At 40.2% G+C, this 21,496-nt stretch overlaps 1 protein-coding gene across 2 annotated transcripts in view; it reads left to right on the top strand.

Moving 5' to 3' along the window:
• cntfr (ciliary neurotrophic factor receptor) overlaps positions 1-21,496 on the top strand; it is a 266,284-nt gene that overhangs the window by 51,603 nt on the left and 193,185 nt on the right. For both annotated transcript variants that reach the window (XM_088071261.1, XM_088071260.1), the window contains one exon: positions 31-71. The gene's annotated coding sequence lies outside the window, so the exon portion shown is untranslated. The remainder of the gene's footprint in view (positions 1-30; positions 72-21,496) is intronic.

Genomic DNA, 21,496 nt, shown 5'->3' on the forward strand with positions numbered 1-21,496 from the left:
TATTGACTAACTCTGGTTTGTCTTTGACAGGGTGAAGAGAAGGCTCGTACCGACGTTTCGTCCAGTCCAAGGTAAGTTTACTTCTCCTCTGTGGCTATACTGTTTACTTCTTTGCTCCAGTCCAAACACACCACAACTCAATTGTTTTTCTGCTTTTGTATTTTCTATCTTGTTGAATTTAGACTTTATGCGCTGCTTCTTTTATTTGTGCTGAGTAGGTTTCACAAGCCAGGGGTGCGTGAAACTCATTTCATTTTCCGTATAAATAGACATAAAGTTGCTCTCGCTCTTTGTTTTCCTGCTCAACCGTAAAAGCAGTGAATCTGCATCACCTTGTAAATGTGTTCTACCTTCACATGAAATCTCCCTCACCACTTTGAGGATGACGGTTTCAGCGCTGAACACTCTGTATGAGATCAAATCAACAATAGGAGCCACATGTGTGAAAATCCACAGAAATGCTGTGAACCTGCGGAGCATATGTGAGAACAAGGCCGGCTGTATTTGAGATTAAAGTGCGGAATCAGTGCTAAGATTCCCAATTAAACGCTTTTAGTTTAAATTTAAGAATATTGTTGGAAAATGTTCATGATTCAACAAGTGATCCCAGCAGCTGTTCCTAAACCCTATGATGAGAACCTCAGGCCCTGCTAGTGTGGTGGTCTCTGCTCCTCTGTCAGTAGCGTGTCTTTGGCTGTATCTGGTTGCCGTGGTGACATGCACGTGTCAGCAGTCGGATGTGTGATGTGTGTTTGTGTGTGTGTGGTGGCGGGCGTTGAAAGGACTCTGTGGAGGCGGATAGTGTTCCTCTGTCCAGAAATGCCAGCGACACACACACACAAGTCGTTGGCGGCAGTCAGATAGGGAAACATACTCACGTCACGTAGACACACACACACACACACACACACACACACACACACACACACACACTCGTACAGGAAATATGCAGACGGGGTGGACACACACATAGACAGACATCCAGATTCCATGAAGGCCAGTGCCATGCATTCATGCTGACAGCTCAGGACTATAAGGTTACATACAGGGAAGTCCATGCTTGCTGCAATGCTTTGAACACTAATCGTATGTACACACTTTTATTAACTCACCGAGACCTGAAGCTAAGGTTTAATGCGACTCGTTTAAATCAATAAAAACAGTCTGCATCGGATCTCGATGGACTTATTTTTGTACATAAATGACAGATGATATTTGCATACAGAATTAGCAAATTGTTGCTCACTCAGCAGGTTGCAGGCCTTGCTTGAGGGTAGCTTGACTATAGTATACAAGGGTGGGGAGAGCATTACTTATTTGCTCTCCCCAGCTAGATTTCCCACCAATGCCAGTGCGGGCATTTAAATCGAGGAAACAAGTCGGCAGAAGCTTCAGGCTACTGCTGACAACCAGGTGTAATGCGCTGTAATTACTGCACAATTCTGTTTTCGCCCGAAGTGTAATTGAGTTTGAGTTCAAGAATTTATTCCCCCCACTGGGACGTTTGGCTTGCAGCAAGGCACATGTCATGCTGCATAATCATGATAAACAAAGAACTGAGATTCAGAAACACAAGACACATTAAATGGATTGGAAAGATGGAAAACTCAGGAGAATGAGGCTCAAGAGAGTAGCTCCTTCTGCCTGTTACAGGTAAGGATGTTAATGGGATAGGAGATAATTTGTTCTTCTCCTTGAGGAATTCATAAATATTATTTTGGTTTGAGAAGGGTTGTTGAGTTTTGACTTTTAGGTCTTCACTGTTTCATCCCTGCTTAGAACCCAACCATAGGCTTGAACATTGTTGGATATTTTTATGGTTTTGATTCATAATGGTTATAATCATTTCATTGGATCTCAGTGAACTGTTAGTAAATCTATGATTAGCCTTGCTCATAAAACACCATGGTACTAAAAACCGTAACAGGATTTGGGGTCAGACTCAGTATTTTAGGCTATGTGATGATCTCAGGCGTCCAAGTCTGTGCTTCATCTCACATGGGATGGTTCAATTCGAGTTGTAGCCCAGTCTTTGGCCTGTTGAGGAATTGCTCAACAATTGACAGCAATTACTGATCTTTTTTTTTTTTTTTTACTGAATCTGTAAATTGCCAACTAATTTAGCAAATTGTGTTATACATCTAATATTTTGTCATATTTAATATACGTGTTTTAAATGCATCTGCGTATTGTGAACATAATATGAATAAAATTGTAATTTCTTATAATGACAAGCAATAATTATCTGCATTCCTTATTTACGCAAGCACTACATGCAGTTAGAGGCAGGTATAGATCTACCAAAAGATCTGAGCTACTAACATATTGATGAATGCCGCAATACATGTGTATTTCCTTCTGTGAATCGTTTACGCACAAATTCGCTGAATGAGACTCATTGTGTTTCTGTTACCTTTGAATGAGCCCTTTATATCTACATAGGGAGCGATGTTGCAACGCCATGTTCATACAATAGCGCAGAATGAGCAAACCGAACTATAGATGGGGCCATTGGCATTTTTGCATCTGCCACTGTCGTTAGAAGCGCCTCTGTGATGAGCAGTATCCTGAAGAAAAAACAGTTTTTTTTTATGACAGACTGCTTTATTTAGTGTTTTAATCACCTGTTCTGTTTGTTTTGGCGAGTAAGAGACCTTTGCGGATAATTTGGCTCTTGGCAAAAAAACACCTGAACAATGAACACTGAATGAGTACTCACTAGGAGAAGTTTCTGCTGGTTACAATCTGCAATCCTACACACTGCTCATTTAAGTCGCTATCTGTTGCTAAACGAGGTAACATGGTGGTGATTGAGCCTATGGCCCCTTTGCATTTGCAGTGTTATGAACTTCAGTTTGTGGGAACGTTCACAAGAAAAATCACAAGTGGTGCACAAACACACATACACACACGCATATGCAGATATACACACATATACACATATATACACACACTCTCTATGCTGTGGTAACCCTTCCATCTCACCAACTGCAGGGCTCATAAAACAAGCTGATATAAATCAATTCACCAGACTGGTTTCAAGCCTAAAAGTCTGCCAATAAACACACTGCAACTATTACCATGGCTGCTGCCAAAAAGAACAATTTGGAGATCTTCAAGATTATAACTCAAACTTTTCAGGCGGATCATTGTAAGCAAGTGAGAAGAATTTGCAGGTTCACCACTGCAATGAGAATCAGACAGACGTCACATCTTTCTACACATTTCATTTTTTCAAAATGTTGATGGGATTGTTGACACTTTTTGCCGGGGAAACACAATTACAATGAGCCCTCAAAGGGCGCTATTCATTCAATCATAGGCAAAGGTTTGCAAAGTAATATGTTTTCTTGAAATGAGATGGTCGAGTGTAAATATTAACGCAATGGAGGGCATGACCTTTTTAAAGCTGAAATGTCAAGCTCTCAAGATATTACGCTTCATGCTCTTGCACCTGTTTCAATGAAGTGTTGTAAAGTCTGCAGTTGCGCTTTTATTCAACTGTGTAGTGACACTGTTGTGTGCAAAATATAATGATAGCACTGAATGGTGAGTTACCCTGTATCTATATCCCTGTATTTTTTAGCATTAATTTTGGTTGCATTAGATCTTTGGATTTGTTCTCATTTTCTGCGAGGTTGTTAGGAGACAACAAACAGCAAAGTTTGCATAACATACTAATTACATTTGGTTGGTACTTTTATTATCTTGGCTCCATTGCTTAGTGATTTTGAAGCTCAGAAATCGAAACAAATCCTGCCGCTTCATGCATCCTACTCTTCTGTTATTGGGTGGTAGAGCTTGGGGTGACTTACTGAAATGACCAGTCCACACACATAGATTTAACACCAATACTGATCCAGGGTGCATTCAAAGCCTCGCTGTGAAGTGGTGCACATGTGCGATGGTCTATGAAGATGACACCCTTTCTTTCATCTCTCTCTCTCAGTATTTGTGACGCATGCTGGTCGGCAAATTGCTTAGAAGACACCACCATGTCATCCACACTTGTACAAGCGCATGGCTGTGAGTGTCTCTGTGTGTGGGGTCGTCAGTAATGTGAGACTGTGTGTTTTGATCCTTCGGGCTCGCCTTGTCGCCAGAATCACCTCTACACAAACACACACAAACACACACACCCTCGCTCTCTGCCTCTCCACAGTAAACACACATACACAAACTTGGTTATTTTAGATCATATCAACATCGATTTGTCCACAATGTACCCTCTACCGGTGCCTGGTTTATTTTGCAAATGTAGTTTGGTGCAAATTGACTTTAAAATGGACTTTCAGTTTTTACAATAATGACAAGTTGTTTTCTGTCATTTTGTGTGTCTGTGTGTGTGTGTGAGCATGTTTACGTCTGTCATTCTAGCCTCCTTTTTTTTTCCTTCTCTCTCCCTACAAGTATGTGCATACTGTACACCACTTATCCAGTATCACCTGAGAGTTTGTCCATATTCACTCATTATGTCAAACATTAGGATGTGTTTATGTTCCCTTTTGCAATATGTAATATTCTTTCAATTTGTCAAAGCAGCTTTCAATAGAAACGATAAGTTATCACTGGTCACAGACCGATGCTGCTCAGATATATATATATATATTTTCTTTCAGTCCCTAACGTAGCCCACTTTTAAGAGGAGTATAGATACATATTTATTTATTTTTATTTTAATTATTGAGTGTTAGAAGGATGTTCTCATCAAACTTTTGCCTTTATTTTTTTAAATCCTTTGAAACCTGGACCGACATCAGTTTTCATGTACTACAGTCAGACACCTTTAACCTTTTAAAACCTGAGCAAATTGGTTTGATTTCATGGGGGGGGATCATGGGGGATTTTCTTCAAAGGAAAAAAAATGGAAATATTGTTCAGAAAACCATTTATTTAACAGAAAACTTTTTTTCTCTCAATTTTAGAGTCCTTTTTTCAGGTCATTTCTTCTTTGTTTGTATATTTTTTGGTGCCAATTTTCAGGTACTTTTCTTGTAGGTTTTTGTTCTTTTTTCTTTTTTAATTGATTTATAATTTCTTGCTCATTTTTGCTCCATGTCTTATGAAGTTGCTCATTGCCTTCTCCCCGTGTTCTTGCAAGAAATCAAACCAACTTATCTGGGTTCCAAAGAGTTAATGGAGCAATGTGCAAGATTTACAGGGATTTAGTGGAATCCAGCGGTGAGGCAAGGACCCACTCCCTAAGTAGATATAAATTGCTCATACTAAGGTAAAGAAAACACAAAGATGCTTATTTTCAAGTGATGATACAATAAAGAAAGCTTTTCTACTATTATATATTAAATTTCTATCAATATAAATCCTACACACTGGACTTTGTTTTACCCATAGTCCATACTAACAGTATGGACTATGGGTAAAACAACAGTATGAGTTCCCATCTCTGACCTGGCATTGTTGACATGGGAGCGATAGGGAGAGACACAATATAACACCAGTGTTGTCCTGACAGTGCAGACAAGACATCATTTTGCTCTTTCACGGTGTCTCTTGCATGAGTCTACACTTTGTTGACAGTCCACATGTAGCTATGCACATTGACAAGGCAATATTAAGATCAGCGCCTGTTGCCATCTCTGTGACCTAGAATTGCTGACAAGGGATAAGCCAAGGAATTGTATTAACCCAGCCGTGTCCTGATCATGCTGACAAGACGTTATTTCCTAGCCCTGTTGCTGCCTTTTAGACAGCTCCGTAGACATTGCAGGCTAACGCTTCTGAGAGCATGTCTGCTCTGTAAGATACCATTGCTGACAAGCCAGTGTACTGCGGTTTTAAGCACCGTTGTCCGGGGAATAGTAAGGCAAGGAATAGAATTAGGGGTGGCTATATCGACTGAATGTGTTGACAAGGCACGAGTGAGCGCCGCACTGGCCTGTCCGGCCTCGCCTCTCTGACAAGACACTGGATGCTCGGTGACAAGCTGCTTGCTATTCCACGCCCATGTTAGCATGGCTAGGGTCACATTGACATCTGCAGTCTGGGGAAACTTGAGCCTATCTTTCCAGCAAACATTGTGAGCTTGTGCATGTGTGCCCATTGATGGGGATTAGTAAAGATGTGTGAGCTTGGCTCCCTGGGATGGCCCTGGTTACTGCTGGAGGTCAATGCATGTGCACTCTAATGTCCATGAGTGTTAGTGTGTGTGAGTGTGTATTTGCCAAGTGGTGGGGGGTTAGGCCTGGATTGCAATGACAATGGAGAGGAATTTAAATGAGAAAAAAAGGGGGGATCAGGGACATTTGCAAGGAGGATGGAAGAGGCTTTGGCACCATTGTTATTCTTCCTCTTTGTCATTCTGCCTCTCTATCTCTCTATTACAAATCCTTCACTCTCTGGCTCTCTCACTCTTGGCTGCGACATTTGTCACTAAAATCACTCTGTCATTCTTGATTTTATCCCACCTTATCCCTATCTGTTTTCTCCCTGTGTGTCCTTCCACGCTTGTTATTGTATCTCTAATTCTGAGTTTTTTTTTATTTCCTCTCATGCTCTCAAGTCTTCAAAGTGTTTCAAACCCTGCCGAGTTGGGAAGCTCAGATCAAGATTTTTGCCCCCAATCCTGGTTCAAGTTGTAGAGCACTGAGTCTCGGACAGTGTTCAACCAGTTTATTAAATTCCCTCAGTAACACAGCTGCACTGAGTGCCACTAACTATTAATGTGTTTGCATAGAGTGTAAAAGAGAAGTGAATGTAGCCTCTAGGTTCGAAAAGTTAAGCCAGTGTAGTATTACCTCAAACCTTCATTCTTTCTAATGACCAGGAAGGGGTGACCTCACTGGCTCTCCCACCAACGCTAGTCTAAGTCATCCTATCATCCTTCCTAGAGCTCTGTTCAGACACATAGTTAACAAAAAATATAAGTCATATTAATAAAACAGTTTTAAAGTTATTGGCAGATGTATTTATTCACTCTGGATGGGATTAAAATGTGTATATTATCACTTTTGGTGCTTTCTTTAATTTCTAATGCTGTATCTGTAATCTAAAATGCTCACTAAGTTCTTGTTGTGTCTCCAGTGCCTCTCTTAATGTCTTTCTTTCATTGACACTCAAGTCTTTCGATCTTCGATCTGTGACTTGCCATCTCTCTGAGTCTCTCTTTGTTTGTCTCTCTGTCACTTATGTCTGTCTCTCATGTTATTACCTCAGCAGTCTGTGGTCAAATGTAGTCCAGTTGCTAATAAAACCACTCTCGAAACAGGTTCATTGATTTTAATCTCTCTCTCACTCTGTGTCTCAGTCTCTGTCATACACACACAGACATGAATACACACTTTCTCTCCCCATCTCTGTTTGTCTGCCCCCCACCCCTTTGCTCTGTAGCGGCTCTAATTGCGATCAATTAGGAAACTTCAGAAGGCTGAAATAGGAGCTGTGACAAGGGGCATCCGCTGAGCTGGCAGGGAGAGAGGGAGGAAGATAGGAGGAGAGGGAAAAACGGTGACATCGGAGCGGAGAGTGGTTGGGAGGGGCAGGGGAGAGAAGTCCAAGTTGGTGTCGAGAGATGAGCTAATGGTAATGGCGTGATTGATGTGGCCATGGCAGCTGAAAGTCACATCGTTTTTCATGCCAGGTATCGATTCCTGACAACCTCTTGTTAGCTTCGAGGTGCAGTGGATGGGGCATGGCACTAACATCGCCATGGTGAGGAGTTGTATTCCCATCTGAAATGTATGCAGTTACTCTGCTGAAAGGTGCTTGAACAAAAGCATCATACTCTAAATTCTGAGCAGGCCGGCTGGAAAAAGAAACAGGCTTGCGATCTGATTCTAAAAGGCAGTTGCGTTTTAACAAGAGCACAGAATTTGTTTTGCCTTTTTATATGTATCGATTTAATGTGAACTATTTTGCTTGTATTAATTCTGTTTGTTTCTTTTCTTTTGGCACCTGCATAAATCACCTCTTTTTTTTTGCCTTTGGACAAATTGAATCTTGACGGAACAATGCTCATTTATTTTCTAAAGTAACTTAGAGGACAGTCATGAGAGATGAAGGACACCAACATGATTGTAATGATAAAATTTGTGTAACATTTCTCTTGAACAAGACTACAAAGTTTGTTACAATACAGAATGAAAAAAAATATAGAAACAAAATCAACAAAAAAACAAAAGTCTTCGAGGAGTGAAGGAGTGAAAGATGAAGGAGCTCCAGTGTTTCCCCTAGGTGTGCTGCTTTGGCCTGACAGACCTACCACCACACCAAATTCCATACACAAATTTAACATTTTAACTTCATTTTAAGTTTCTTTAAGAAATTTATCAGTTACCTTTCCAAATATTTATCAGTCCACGATCCAAATGAGCTACTGTTCGCATCGTCATAAATTAGATCCGCCACACAACCTTTATTTAATAGGAAAAATATGCCACTTTTAAGCTTGTTTGCCTGGTACGCCTGTTATCTTTCAAAAACAGTGTCAGAGAACACCAGGAGGATAATGCCAAGAGATGAGTTTTCATTTAAAAAACGAAACCTGACTCACCGGTTTATCAACTGCATGCTAAATTAATCTGAGCACCTAAGGACAATGCAGGTGAAAGGCATTTTCTAAAAAAAGGGAGCTAGATGTTTTGTCAGTATGTGCTACCTATGAGATATTTTAGTTAGCAGTCACACACATTCTTACATTAACTGAATTAAATCATTCTATATTATTCTGTATACATTACTGAAATACACTTGAAATCTAAAAACAAAACAAAAAAATATAGGGGAATTATTTGCAAATATGCAATGCAATAATTCCACACATATGGTTTTCAAATACTTATAACAAATGGAAGCAGGATATTTTACAGCGAGCTTCATATGGGATTTTATAATTATATATTACTCTAAGCAACTCTTTCTGCATTTTGTTATTTTACTTTTTCATATTGTGCATAATAAACAACATATCAGGCGATACAGATATGTCTGTAATGGGCTAATATTGGCAGGTAAAATCAGCTGACCAATATATGGGTTGGGCTCTATACATCACAAGAACAATGAAGTCAAAACAGCATCACTGATCTGTTTTAACCGAATATTATATGGTCTAGCTCTGATAAAAACACAAAAACAATCCATCTGCGTACCAGCATATTGTTTACATGCAATTTCTAACTGGTAGAACTACTGAAGACGCTCATCTCACTTCACCTGTTTAACTGACTTGAGCAGTTTGAACAACAGATTCTTGACTGTCCTGCTGTTATAACAGATGTGAACTCATCACAGACATGGAGTAATGGCAGAGTGCTGCAGTTCATGATCTTCAGTGTACTGCTGCAGAATGGATCTAGAGAAAACACTGGAATGGACATTTGACATTATTTTTGGCAATAAACAACAAGCAAAACAGTTATTTTGGCATGAGTCCTGTTGGTGTGGTGGTTTGCCAGGCCTGTATAATTACAGGGGACACACTGTGCTCTGAACAAATATACCCCAGCTGATGAACTCTTGCAGTTTGTCTGCACCTCTGAAACTTATGTGGCTTTGCAGCTGAATGTTCTCGGCTTATCATCGTGTCAGGTGCTCCTCAACAGTGATAGTTTGCGTCTCTATTTGATTTGATTCTCACTACACTGTGATAGCTTTCTGTCGTTTTGTAACTTGAACTAAACTCCCGTGAAAGATAATGGGGATAAAGGCAGCTGAACAAATAGAGACCAGAGTCTCAACTTTCCCTTTTCCTCCTTTTTGAATATATTTACATATGTATTCCTGACTGTCCCCCAAACAACATCTCCAAAACAGATTTGCTTGAACAGTGTTTAACAGAAAAACAAGGAACTTCTTCCAGTTCAAGTCAAGTATTCCCCCCTCAAGGCAAAGATTATAAATAGCATTATTATCCGGAAATTTTCCTTTACAGAGACTAGAGCGTGCTGGTTGCCTTAAGCTTTCTGAGGCAACCGCTGAAAAGTGTTTCGAACACGGCGATTCCCCAAGATCCATGTTGTTTCACGCAGAGCTTGACTCACAGATAAAAATAAGCTTGTTGTAAATAAATCTAATGGTAATTTTTGGACGGTTCCTCTTGGAGGTATGGGACGTGTTGGCAGCCTTGGGTTTTGTTAAGTGTCTGTTTTTGATACATGCACTGGAGGCTGAGAGCCTCTGGTCTCATGTTTGGCTGGCTTTGCCTTGGGGCATACAAACCCTTTTATCTTGTCACCCTAATGCATGTGTGTGTGCATGTGTGTGTGCGCAAGACGGAAAGAGAGGGAGCATGAGAGGGAGATGGAAGGATCAATACTGAGCCGTCAGGAGGTCTGCTACTCCCAGAGAGAGAGGGAACAGGACACCCAGCAGAGTGGAGAGGAAGAAAGTAATAGAGAGAGATAAAGAGTTAGAAAAAAACTGAAGAGAAAGAGAATAAGGAAGAGACAAAGGAAAAGAGGGTGGAGAGATGGATGGATGGTATGAAAGTAACAGGAAAGACAGATAGATGTGGATGGAGATGGGAATGGAGGCCAGTGATAAATTAAGAGATACAAGGGAAATGGAGAGGAAAAGAATAATGCCGATGGAAAAAAAGAAAATGAGCAAAGAGGTCAGGAACAGGGCAAGTGCAGGACTGCGAGGGAGGACTGGGAGATGGTACTAATAGCTGAAATAGGTGCAGCAAAATGGGATTATAATGTAATGTTAAAGATAAGTGCACCTAACATTTTGGCCCTCATCAAAAGATGACAAAATGTTAAATATGTTATACAATATAATGCAAACTGCAGAAAAAATAACAATTTCAACACTGACCAATAAGCAAGTTTGAGACCAAACATGATGTAGATATTAACAACCCAGAAAAGGTGTAGCTTTTGTTTACATGTCCAATGACTCTGCAGCAGACACAGGTTTTTATCGCCTCCGATCGGCACTAATAGAAACACAACACACAAGTGAACACAATAATTTCAGCTCCTTAACCGGCGAGATTCAATGATACACTAATTACCCTCCGTCTCCTCCTAAGCAGCGCTAAAACGCCAATCCAATTTCTTCAGTTCCGAACCAAGCAGCTTATGTACAATGTCACTTTAGACATGTTGTTGATATACATATTGCTCAGCTGCCGATGGCGTTTGTCATACAGCAGGCAAAGGGAAAGAGTACATCATGGAAAAAATTAGAGAAGAGGGAGCCACCATAGGACACTGATGCAGCTCAAAGAGGTGATGAGAGGAGATGAGGAGAAAGAAACAATTTACAGCAATGCATATAGTTCAGAGTAAGCAAAGCATACAATAAAAAAGCTCAGTTTCAAACTCTCCCTTCTGTACTATAAACCTGAAACTTAGTTACACAATGTTAGATTTTAACATCAACCAGTAATTTTGCTTGCCACGACATTATTGTGAGACAATTCCATTATTGTAAAACACCCTCAAACAGCCGGTTTGATCTCTGAATCATGTTCAAGTGTCTTTGAGCATCAACTCTACAGGCTGAACACTGTGAACGAGAGCCTAAATCCGTTAAATATGAGTGTTCGAAAAGAAAAGAGAAATCGAAAAGAAAAATCCTTTAAGTGCAAGATCACACATTTGATCCCTAAAGTGGACGATGTGTCCATCAAAATGTCAGGTGTCCCATTAAAGTGTCGTGAAGCCAGTTGCTCAGTGTGCCGGCTAAATGTCTTTGATGTAAATGTCAACCTGTGCTTCTTCATATTTCCTGTTTCCATGTAGTATTTAACATCTATTGTGGAAATATTATTTGCTTTTCAGTGCATGTTTTCTCCCAGTGTGCCTCACATTGCCCTGACTCCATGCTTTTTCACATACGGGTCACTCCAGTGGGATTTCTACCTTGATCTCCGGCAGTTCTCATGTCACGCAGGAGCACGTCCTTTTCCAACAACGAATAAACACTAAGAGTATTTATAACATTGGTTTTGATGCATAATTCAGCGAACATAAACATCAAATGAGGAGGGAAGCGAAACTGTATCCCACAAGATCTAAAAGCTTCGCCTTGACACCCATAATGAATATTTAAACCCTGATGACCTTACCCTGCGTATGTCTGTAAATGATTTATTGTTCTGCCTCCCACATGTCTATTTTTATACCTTTTATCTTTTTTTTAATTCTAGATTCACCTCTTTTTATCTTCGTCTCTTTCTTCTTCTGACACTTTTTTTTTCTCCAATCGCTGCCTCCCCAGTACTTTAAAATCCTTAAGCAAGACAGATCGCAGTGAGTCAGAAGCCTGATAGCTGCAGAAGAAACTGCAGAAAGTAAAACTCAAAGAAAGAAAAGACAGGAAAAAAAAATCATGCGATCATCTGTGACTTATCTGCGAATATCATCAGCTGTAATTATCTTTCTGCAGTGTATTTCAGCCCTCGATGATTAAGTTTCTTAATGGGCCCTGGGAATAGTATTATTTAATGTAGGGGAATAAGATGGGGAATAATACCCCATTATTATTAAATGTATTTCGAGATGAAGAATTTCAATTGTGAGTTTCGTTATACTTGGGCCAATAATGACCCAGGTTCCTTAATGAAAGAAATCACTCTGAGGCATAACACAGTTTTTCACAATGAAGCAAAAAGGATGTAATGAAACGTCTCTTGCCCTCTAATGCTTTATCTGGTTTGTAGCGGGACAGAAAAGTTTTATGCTTTTAATACAGAATTTTCACTAAATGGTTTTCTTATGCTAATCAGTGGGTCACAATAGTGAATTACCGTGCAGGAGACAGTGCAGAAAAGTCAGAGACAAACACTAATTAAAATGTATGGTACTGTTAATCTCTGTTTAGACACATGCTGTAAATGGTGCTGATGCTAATGCAGAGTAGCAAAATACCCAAAGCAAATCACATTTGTATGCTGGTTTCTTCTCTGATGTAGTTTTCAAATTCTATGATCAAAAAAGCAACATTATATGGGATCACCCTAATCCCAATGCAAACTTTTTAAAAATGACCAAATCTGGATAAGCAGTTCACTAAATTGTACCACATATCATAATATGGGGTACTAACTATATATAGATCTATTTGAGACAGAGAAGTACATATGGGATGCAGGGGTAATTACCATGAAATGATTCATTAAAATTAAAGCTATTTCATTTTTGTTTGATATTGACATATATTTTGAGGATCATTTTATGGGGAAAAAAAATCATTTATTGGTATTATTTCGTTTTATTTGTTTACAGTATAGCAAAAAATAAAAAAATAAAAAAAAAAGATTGGCAGCAGCAACTGCCAAACAAAAACTGTTAAATTAAGTTAAAATACCCCTTTTCAAATGAGTGCAAAACAATTCATTTAAAAAACTTTCATTAAAGGATTTCTAGAGAAACCCTGTTATCCCCCCCACCCCTGTACAGTTTCTTTCTTTGTTTTTTTTAACAACCCATGTGCAATATTTGATCCAACTCAATAGTCAGAATTCAATCTGATTAGTTCTCAACAGCCTGTACTGAGACAACATTTGAGAACTTTGGCCTGTTTTGTTAATTCAAAAAAGATTTTAGAAAATTATATATTTCTCAAAGTAAACGTCAGTGCTTCAGCACCATGTTGGCACCATTTAAAAAATAGTTTACAATATCCAACTAAGGATGAAATCAGATTATCAATGACCTAATGTTCTTAATTCTGAAATACACACACAAAAATGCTTTCTCAGAAATTGACAAATGACAGTAAACTGCATGAAGTTGAACTGATACCTAATAATGTCACTTCTACCAGCTAGTTTGTCTAATGTTTGGCGTATTCAGTGATGAAGATCAACAGCCTCATTTCTCATTTCTACCAGAATACAGCTTTGCAACCTGCATCTCTCTGTCTGTCTCAAGGTTAGGGCTCACAGGGGAGGAGAGGGATCAGGTTACACTAATGCATCATGGCTGCTGGAGGACACGCGTACACACGCCCCGTCACCCACTGTCTTACCCTATCTCTCTTTCTCTTCCTCTCACACACACCCTTGCGAGCTGATACCCTTGCACAGGTCTGAAGCACAGCCGTGGCCTTGTGTTATTGTGCCCTTGTAACCTGCGAGCAGTCTGCTGTCTGTCTGCCGGGCAAATCACTTGTCTCTAAAAATAAACTGAAAACATCGCCAAAGGCCTGACCGAGGTTAAACAGTGGCAGAGCAGTACATTTCAATTTCAGCTCTGTGTTATGAGATATCCAGCGTTAAACTGTGACAAAATTGATTGGCAGCAGCAAAGTTTATTTGGGGAATTTGATATTATTCAGGGATATTGCAAACATTATTTGCAGTTACAGTTGCAGTACAGCCCAGAAAACTTTCCATCGACGTTCATTATTGATGGCAAAAACATACCTTACACCATGTTAAAACTCTATCTGTACACATTTTCTCCATGTGTTTCCCAAACATAATGATAGCACTAACACAAACAATTTCCTTTGGAAAAGTGCTTATCACTTTTCACAGAAGACATTCAATTATCAATTATAACAAACAAAGAAACTAGAACTAGAGAATATTAGACATTTGACTCATGAATTGATTGTTCAAATTCTTGTTGATTAATTTCCAACCAATTACTTCATCGATGCATCTTGGCACATCACAGTTCACTCTGAGCTCTAACATCATCTTTGTATGATTGTATTAAACTTCTTCAGTCTAATTAGATACGTATAAGATGATCGCAACATTTTAAAGCTGAGCATCACTCACTACTCAGCTACCAGTTAAGCTGGACAGGAGGAGGACGAGAGGAGCTGATGTGTCATTATAGAGGCCCACCCGAATTCTACCTGCTGATGCTGCACTCCTCCTGCTTTTAATGAATTCAGCCCGCTCCATCTTCTTTTACAGTGTTTGTCACAATGTGCAGAGATTGCAGAAGCTCATCAGGCCATCCAAATTGCAATTGTGTTTATACACAGTCTCTGAAAAGCTTAAGCCCTAATCTCCATCTGTGCATCCATCATGCATCCATTTAGCGATCTATCCATTAGTACTGAAATGGTTAGTCAATTAACACAATTATTGATTACATACTTTGCAACTTGGACTGTTGGTCAGACTAAACAAGTAGTATGATGACATTGCCAAAGCAGAGTGCATCATGGGTCGGATTAAACCGGAAATGTGACGTACAATCCCACACCCACCCCGCCAGTGGCACATATATGACTAATAAATTTTGTAACCTAACCCTTTCCTCAAGATCCACGGCCGGACTCCAAACCAAAAATCCTTAGATAACTAGGTGCAGTTCACTTAATTCAAGTGGGCAGTATATTTAAAGTAGTCATTTTAGGACTTTTCATTCATGTGAAAATAAGGACGCACTAATTTATACCCCATTTCCAGCGCAATGCAATAATGGACCCCCAGACAACACCATCTGCCTAAGTAGCATCAAGCATTGTTCAAAACTAGTTGGCACTGAGTTTGAAAGAGAGACTGATTAAGAGATATAACAAAAAAAAAAATAATAAACCACTGTACATTTTCATTGGCCCCTATCCTGCTTTTTACTTATAACTAACATGTTTTTAGCCCGTCCATGAGATCATGACACACCAGAAAGAAAAACAAAAACAAAAATAAACCCCACACATACATAGAAAGGCATACTCTTCTGCAGCAGAGCCGTGTACAAAGCTCTGGTCTACTGGCAATGTGAAAGGAGTCTACCACCTATTTTAATTTGCTTTTCCCGTGTTTAATTAGTCTTTTGTCCAGACTAACTTTGGTGGATAAAGGCTATTATTCTTATAATATTAAGCAATATAACTCCACAGTTAATGTGTCTGTTAATAAGGGACTTGATTGAAGCAGCTCTCATACTCCAGTTGGCGCAAAAGACAGCACCGACACACAGAGTCAGCAGTCAGAGGATTAAAGCATTAAAATATTCAATTAAATTATTGTTGTTGTAATTTAATGTATTTATAATCCAACCCATAGGTTTTGTTTTCTCCCCTTACCAATTTCCGATAGAAAATTAAGACAAAATACTGCTGCATAAGTTACCTTTTTCACTATCACTATTTTTTCATGCTCTGTAACTCAATAATGAATTAATTCATCAGAAAAAAATCAAACATATCGATCAGTCAGTTATCCACCATAGTTTATAATATACTCGCTTATTCCAGTTCAGTGTCCTGGGAGAACTAGAGCCTGTCCTGCAGGAGTTGAGAGGCAAAAAAAGCAGAGTCCATATCACAGGGACTAACGCACAGACAAACACTTTCACACTCACATTCAGCAGATAAAAACCTATGAGCATTCACACTGACAGAGATAAAGGCCTCCCTGTACAGATTAGATTCTCTTCCGCGCGGCCCTGCAAGAAACTACCGATTGAAATTTCCAGCGGAGGACCGACCGTTGACCTCTAATATTAAGAAAAGACTAGAGTGCAGACGGGTCATTTTCTCTCTGAATGACATTCTCTCCTTTACACACATGCACTTACATACACACTCTCATACAGCCACACGCACCCACACTCTCCCCCGGTGTAGTGAGAGGGCCTTATTGTGTGAGCCAGAGGAAATGCAGACACAGCAGAGGACAGGCCATCCATTGATCCGAGTATAGACTCCTCTCCTTCTCAGCCTCTCTTCCCCTTTCTCTCTAGCTGCCACCCCACACTGTCTCTGCCTTTTTTTTTTTCAACCCCTCGCTTTCTCTGCTCTTTGTGTAATCTGCACTCCACTCATAGTTTTGTCTCCCTGTGATCTACCTCCCCCTCTTTCTCTATATTATCGCTCTCTCTCTCTCTAGGTCATTTCTGTGACTCCTCTCTCTCGCTGCCTGCTTGTATCTGGTAACCGTGCTTTCTCCCACGCTCCTGTCTGCATTTTTTGGTACAACACATCTCTATTTATTATCTCTATCTGCCAAAAAGCATCCGTCCTCCCTCTTTCCTATTCCCTTTACTTTGCATCAGCTTCCTTTCCTTCTCTCAGATGACTTTTGAATTACATTTTTTCTCTACATTTCATGCTACCTTGGGAGCAGAAATTTATTTGAAAACATAAAAACCTAAAATGAATGTAACATGGGAAAGTAGGGACAAAAATATCGTTGATCGAAGAGCACAGTAAGTATGGAAAAAGTTAACAAGGAAATGGAGCTGAAAAAGAAGAGGAGGTGAAATCAAAAGAACGAGTGTAGGAGAGAGGTGAGCAAAGGAAGGAAGTGGATGAGAAGGAGAGAAAACAGATATAAGGAAAGAAAAGGAAAGGAAATGAGGTATATGTGCTGATCTGATCTCAAATATTGAATTGGAGGCTGATCAAGGCGTTTTTTGAGTGATCGGGAGCGGGGATATTTAGCTTAAAGAGCATCCGATCCTTTGTTTTATGTCATCCATCACACAAGTTTTTTTTTTTTAACTTTCATGCAGAGCAATGGGAAGCGCAGCCTTCTTCACCTCTGCTCCATTAAGCTCTCTGTCTCTCCTCCCTGCTGAATTTAAGAGCAGCTGCTGAGTCCTGCCCGCTGCGAAAACACCAGACACCATAAACAAAAATACTGTATGAGACTGTTTATTTATGTAATTTACGGAAGTTATGAGTGCTTGTTTCATTTTAGCTCAGTCACAGTCTCACACTTTGCTTTTTTGCTGTGTTTTTCTGCCCTGGTCCGAGGAGACAGAGACAGTGGTGCTGAGTTTACGACAACTTCACTCACCACTCGCTACTGCAAGTACGCCAGCAAAGAGACAACATGGCTTATCTATTATTGAAGCATAATCAGTCCAAAAGATGTCTCAGAAACGAGGTCTGTGTAAAACAAAGACGTGATCTTATGCAGCACAGGTGTGATGTTTTGACAGCGTGTTTATGTCCGCGATCCACCGCAGGAGATTGAAAAAGCAGCTGTTAGCGTAGCGGCTAATTTAAAGAAACACGGTGGCCTGAAATGTCCGCAAACTGGGAAAACAAAGAGATTCAGGAGCTCCTTTACCTCCGAGCAGAGGATGAGATCAGCTGGGTAAATTATTGTTATTGACACCTTAATGCCATAGTTATTCTTTAGAAAGCCCTGTGACATATATATATACGTTATATGTCACACTGGAGGTGGACGCTCATGTGTCACATATCACGCCCGCTATACCTCTTTTGATCGTGGGATGCCGCGATGCGATGTGTTATCACACACTGGAGCAGGATGATGCTGCCGTCACTGGGTTCTGTGGAAAACTATTAATGGGAGACTTTGTTGCGGCCTTATGGTGCAATTTTTGTCTAAAAGGGGCTAATATTTAATGATTTGGATTGAATCAGTGACAAAAAAAGTGTGATAGGGACATCCCCACAGGCAAGGCAAGGGGGAACCAGTTCAGAGTAATATCAGGTAGCTTGTATGTTAAAGGGTGTTGGACCTGTGCCATTAAAAGCAGGCGTAGAGCTGAACAGGAGGAAGCGATTTGGTAAACACACACTCAGAGCGCAGCCTCGGTGATGGCCAACCCTCTGGTGACTGGTAATCCTCAGAACTCTCCCTCTTTGTACATCCCTCCTCATCCCATCACCCCACTGCCTCCTCTCCGTCCTTCCTTCCCTTGATTTTTCAGCAATTCCCTCCTCACCTCCCTCCTTCTCCCTCTGTCTCCTTTTTTCTGTCTTTGCTCTGACACTTTCTTCTTTCTCCCTCCCCTCTCCCTTCTTCCTCTGTGCCCCGCTCCCTTCCTGCTGGACAGGCTTTTATATGAGCCATGTGGACCTCCCTAATGACATGTGGACCTGTTTCTGTGCGTCTGTGTGTGTCTGTGTGTGTGTGTGTGTGTGTGTGTGTGTGTGTGTGTGTGTGTGTGTGTGTGTGTTTGATGAAGGTGCTGACATGTGTGTTTGTGTGTCTGTGTGTGTATTTGAAGTGCTGACGTGTGTGTGTGTGATGGAGGTGCTGACATGTCTGATCGTTGTGCGGTTCTCTTACTGAAGTTGTGCCGATGGCCTCTTACCTTTGAAGAGGCCAGCGGAGCGAGGAGGGGAAGGCAGGAGAGGGGGACGAAGAGGAGGGCAAAGAATTAGAGGAGCGCAGGACCAAGAGGAGAAGAGAAACAGAAAAAAGGAGGGAAAAAGATCTCAGGATGTTAAAGTGTGAGGTGATGCTGTATCTATAGTTCCTTGTGGCTTTTATTTCATTGGCAGATTATTAATTAATTAATTTAGTTGATTAACACCCAAATCTGTTTGAAATGTAGATAATAGATATATTGCAGGGAAAAAAAGTGAGACACACGAATGGGAGAGGAAAGGAAAGAAAAAGGGAGCATTGAATGCACAAGGTGCTGGAGATGTTCCAAACTTTCATGCTGAAGCTAAGACGAGAGAGACACAGGGGGGACGAGAGACAGAGCAGTGGGGGGTTTTCTCAGAGTAAAATGAGCCCTCTTAGAAGATGACAGGTTTTAAAGAGCACTGATAGGGCTTAAAGTGTTTCCGAAGGATTCCCCTCCACAGAGAAGCACCGACCACCTGACCATAGACGAAGGTACTTCTCTAAAGTGACAAATGCATGATTATTTTTTTCTGTATGATTCAGCCAGCGGTAGGATGTTAACATTTCATTATTTAGAACATTACTAAGTTTTCAAAGAAAGAAAAAAAAGAAAAAAAAAGAAAAACCTGAAGCCCCCCAAAGATGCACCAAAGCTTTCTTTAACCCCAAGATTCAAAGTGGACAGTCAAACTACTCACTCTATTTGTTATTTTCAAGTTATGATTACTTTTGCAATTGATAGCACAGTCCCACACTATATCATCTCATCCACAGAAGGGTCAAGGATATCTTCAATAATAAGCAAAGGTAAAGCATAGTTTGATAGGCCTCCACGCAGCCTCTGCCTGATCAATGTGGAGAATATTCCCTTGAGGGAGTCAGAGAAAAAAACACTTGAACTGATTTTATACTTTAGAGAAGAATCTCAGAATAAGTCATGCCAAAAGTCTGGCCTTGTTAAAGATACACCTGACACATGCAGGTTTGTCTGGCTGCAGCCTTTTAAGTCTGCATTATTGAAGCGAGAAAGAAAAATTCATGAAAGACTGCCTTGAATGTATTTTGACTAGAATGCAAAAATAACTGAAAGATCGCCAAGTTGAAGATGTAAACTTGAGGTCAGGAGGAAGGAGGAGAGGCAAAGTGGAACATTTCGTCCTCCATTGTTTACTCTTCAAGGTGGACCGTGTTGCCATTTTCCATACGTCCCAGGTATGTTGGAGTTTGCTCATATTTGTAAGACTTTCTCAGTGGTCTAATTCGATATGGATTTCCCCCCAATTTACACCTGCCTTTTTACTAGACTATAATCTGTAAAGGGCAACACACACTAGTGGCATTATGTTAATGCTTGCAATTAATGTATGGCAAGTAATGGTATTAAATATAGTAAAAGCTACATAATATGGGTTTTACATGTGACACACTACAGTATGTACAATATGACCTGAATGTATCTTGTATGAATTGCATTTCTCCTTCTCCACACATCAGTTAGAGCTGTTATTTTTGAAGTCGCCTGGGCACAGATGGGAATTTAGTTTTTCTATGTGTGTCTTGAAGAACAAAGACCGCTCTCTGAAAGACATCACAGTTTAGTGAACAGTTCAAGTTTGCACCCTGGTCTTATTTTTCTGCCCTCTGTGTGATTGTATATTTCCGAGGACTGGTCTGTTTAAGCTCTGTGTGATTGAAGCACCATAGCATCTCTTTGAAGTGCTAATGTCAATTTTGACAGATGAAAGAAACAAAGGAAAAAAAAAAGTTGCAGCTTGTCTACTATAATAGACTCTAAGACAACAAAATGCACCAAAGAGCATGCAAAACACACTTAAGTCTCAACAATTCTGATCAAGGCCAGATAACAATAGATAACACAGATAACACATCTGACAGGGAGCAAAATAAAAGTGTGTGTATGCAAATTGTTGAATTATGTACTTGCATTCATCACATGTATTAATAAGTCATTGGAGGGACTCACCTGCCTTCTGGGGACAAAACGCTGGTCCTCATGAGGTAGCCTAGAATAAGAAGACAGTGTAGTTAAACCATTTACTGCAAATCACGCATATGTAGCACTAAAGCTTATCATTTTTCAAGATACATCAAAGTGAAGCCATGTCCACTAAAGCATATTTCCCCAGTTGGAAATGCCAGGCACTCTTCAGGTAACCAACTGAGGGTGCAGCATTTCTTTTACGCTTCGGCTTTATCTGTTCACTGTGGTACGGAATATCTATGGAAGTAAAAATGTTGGCGCAAGGTAGAGTTCTTGCTATGGATGAAGGGAAGGCTGACGTGTCTATGTCCTCCATTGTTTTTTAGTTTTATCACTTGCACATGCAAGTAAGACAATTGGTCTTTGTGGTATTTGTCCCTCCCCCGCTATAAGTGGATGGCTTGATAAAAAGTGACGGTGATGAGTGCAGTGTTTTACCCAAGGTTGAGAATTTTTGACTCTCCGGGCTCAGACACAAAAATTCAAACGGGCATTGCTCA

The sequence above is a fragment of the Plectropomus leopardus genome, chromosome 20, assembly GCF_026936395.1.
Source record: "Plectropomus leopardus strain MGB_pleo_1.0 chromosome 20, ASM2693639v1, whole genome shotgun sequence".
In the NCBI taxonomy this organism is placed as follows: Eukaryota; Metazoa; Chordata; class Actinopteri; order Perciformes; family Serranidae; genus Plectropomus; species Plectropomus leopardus.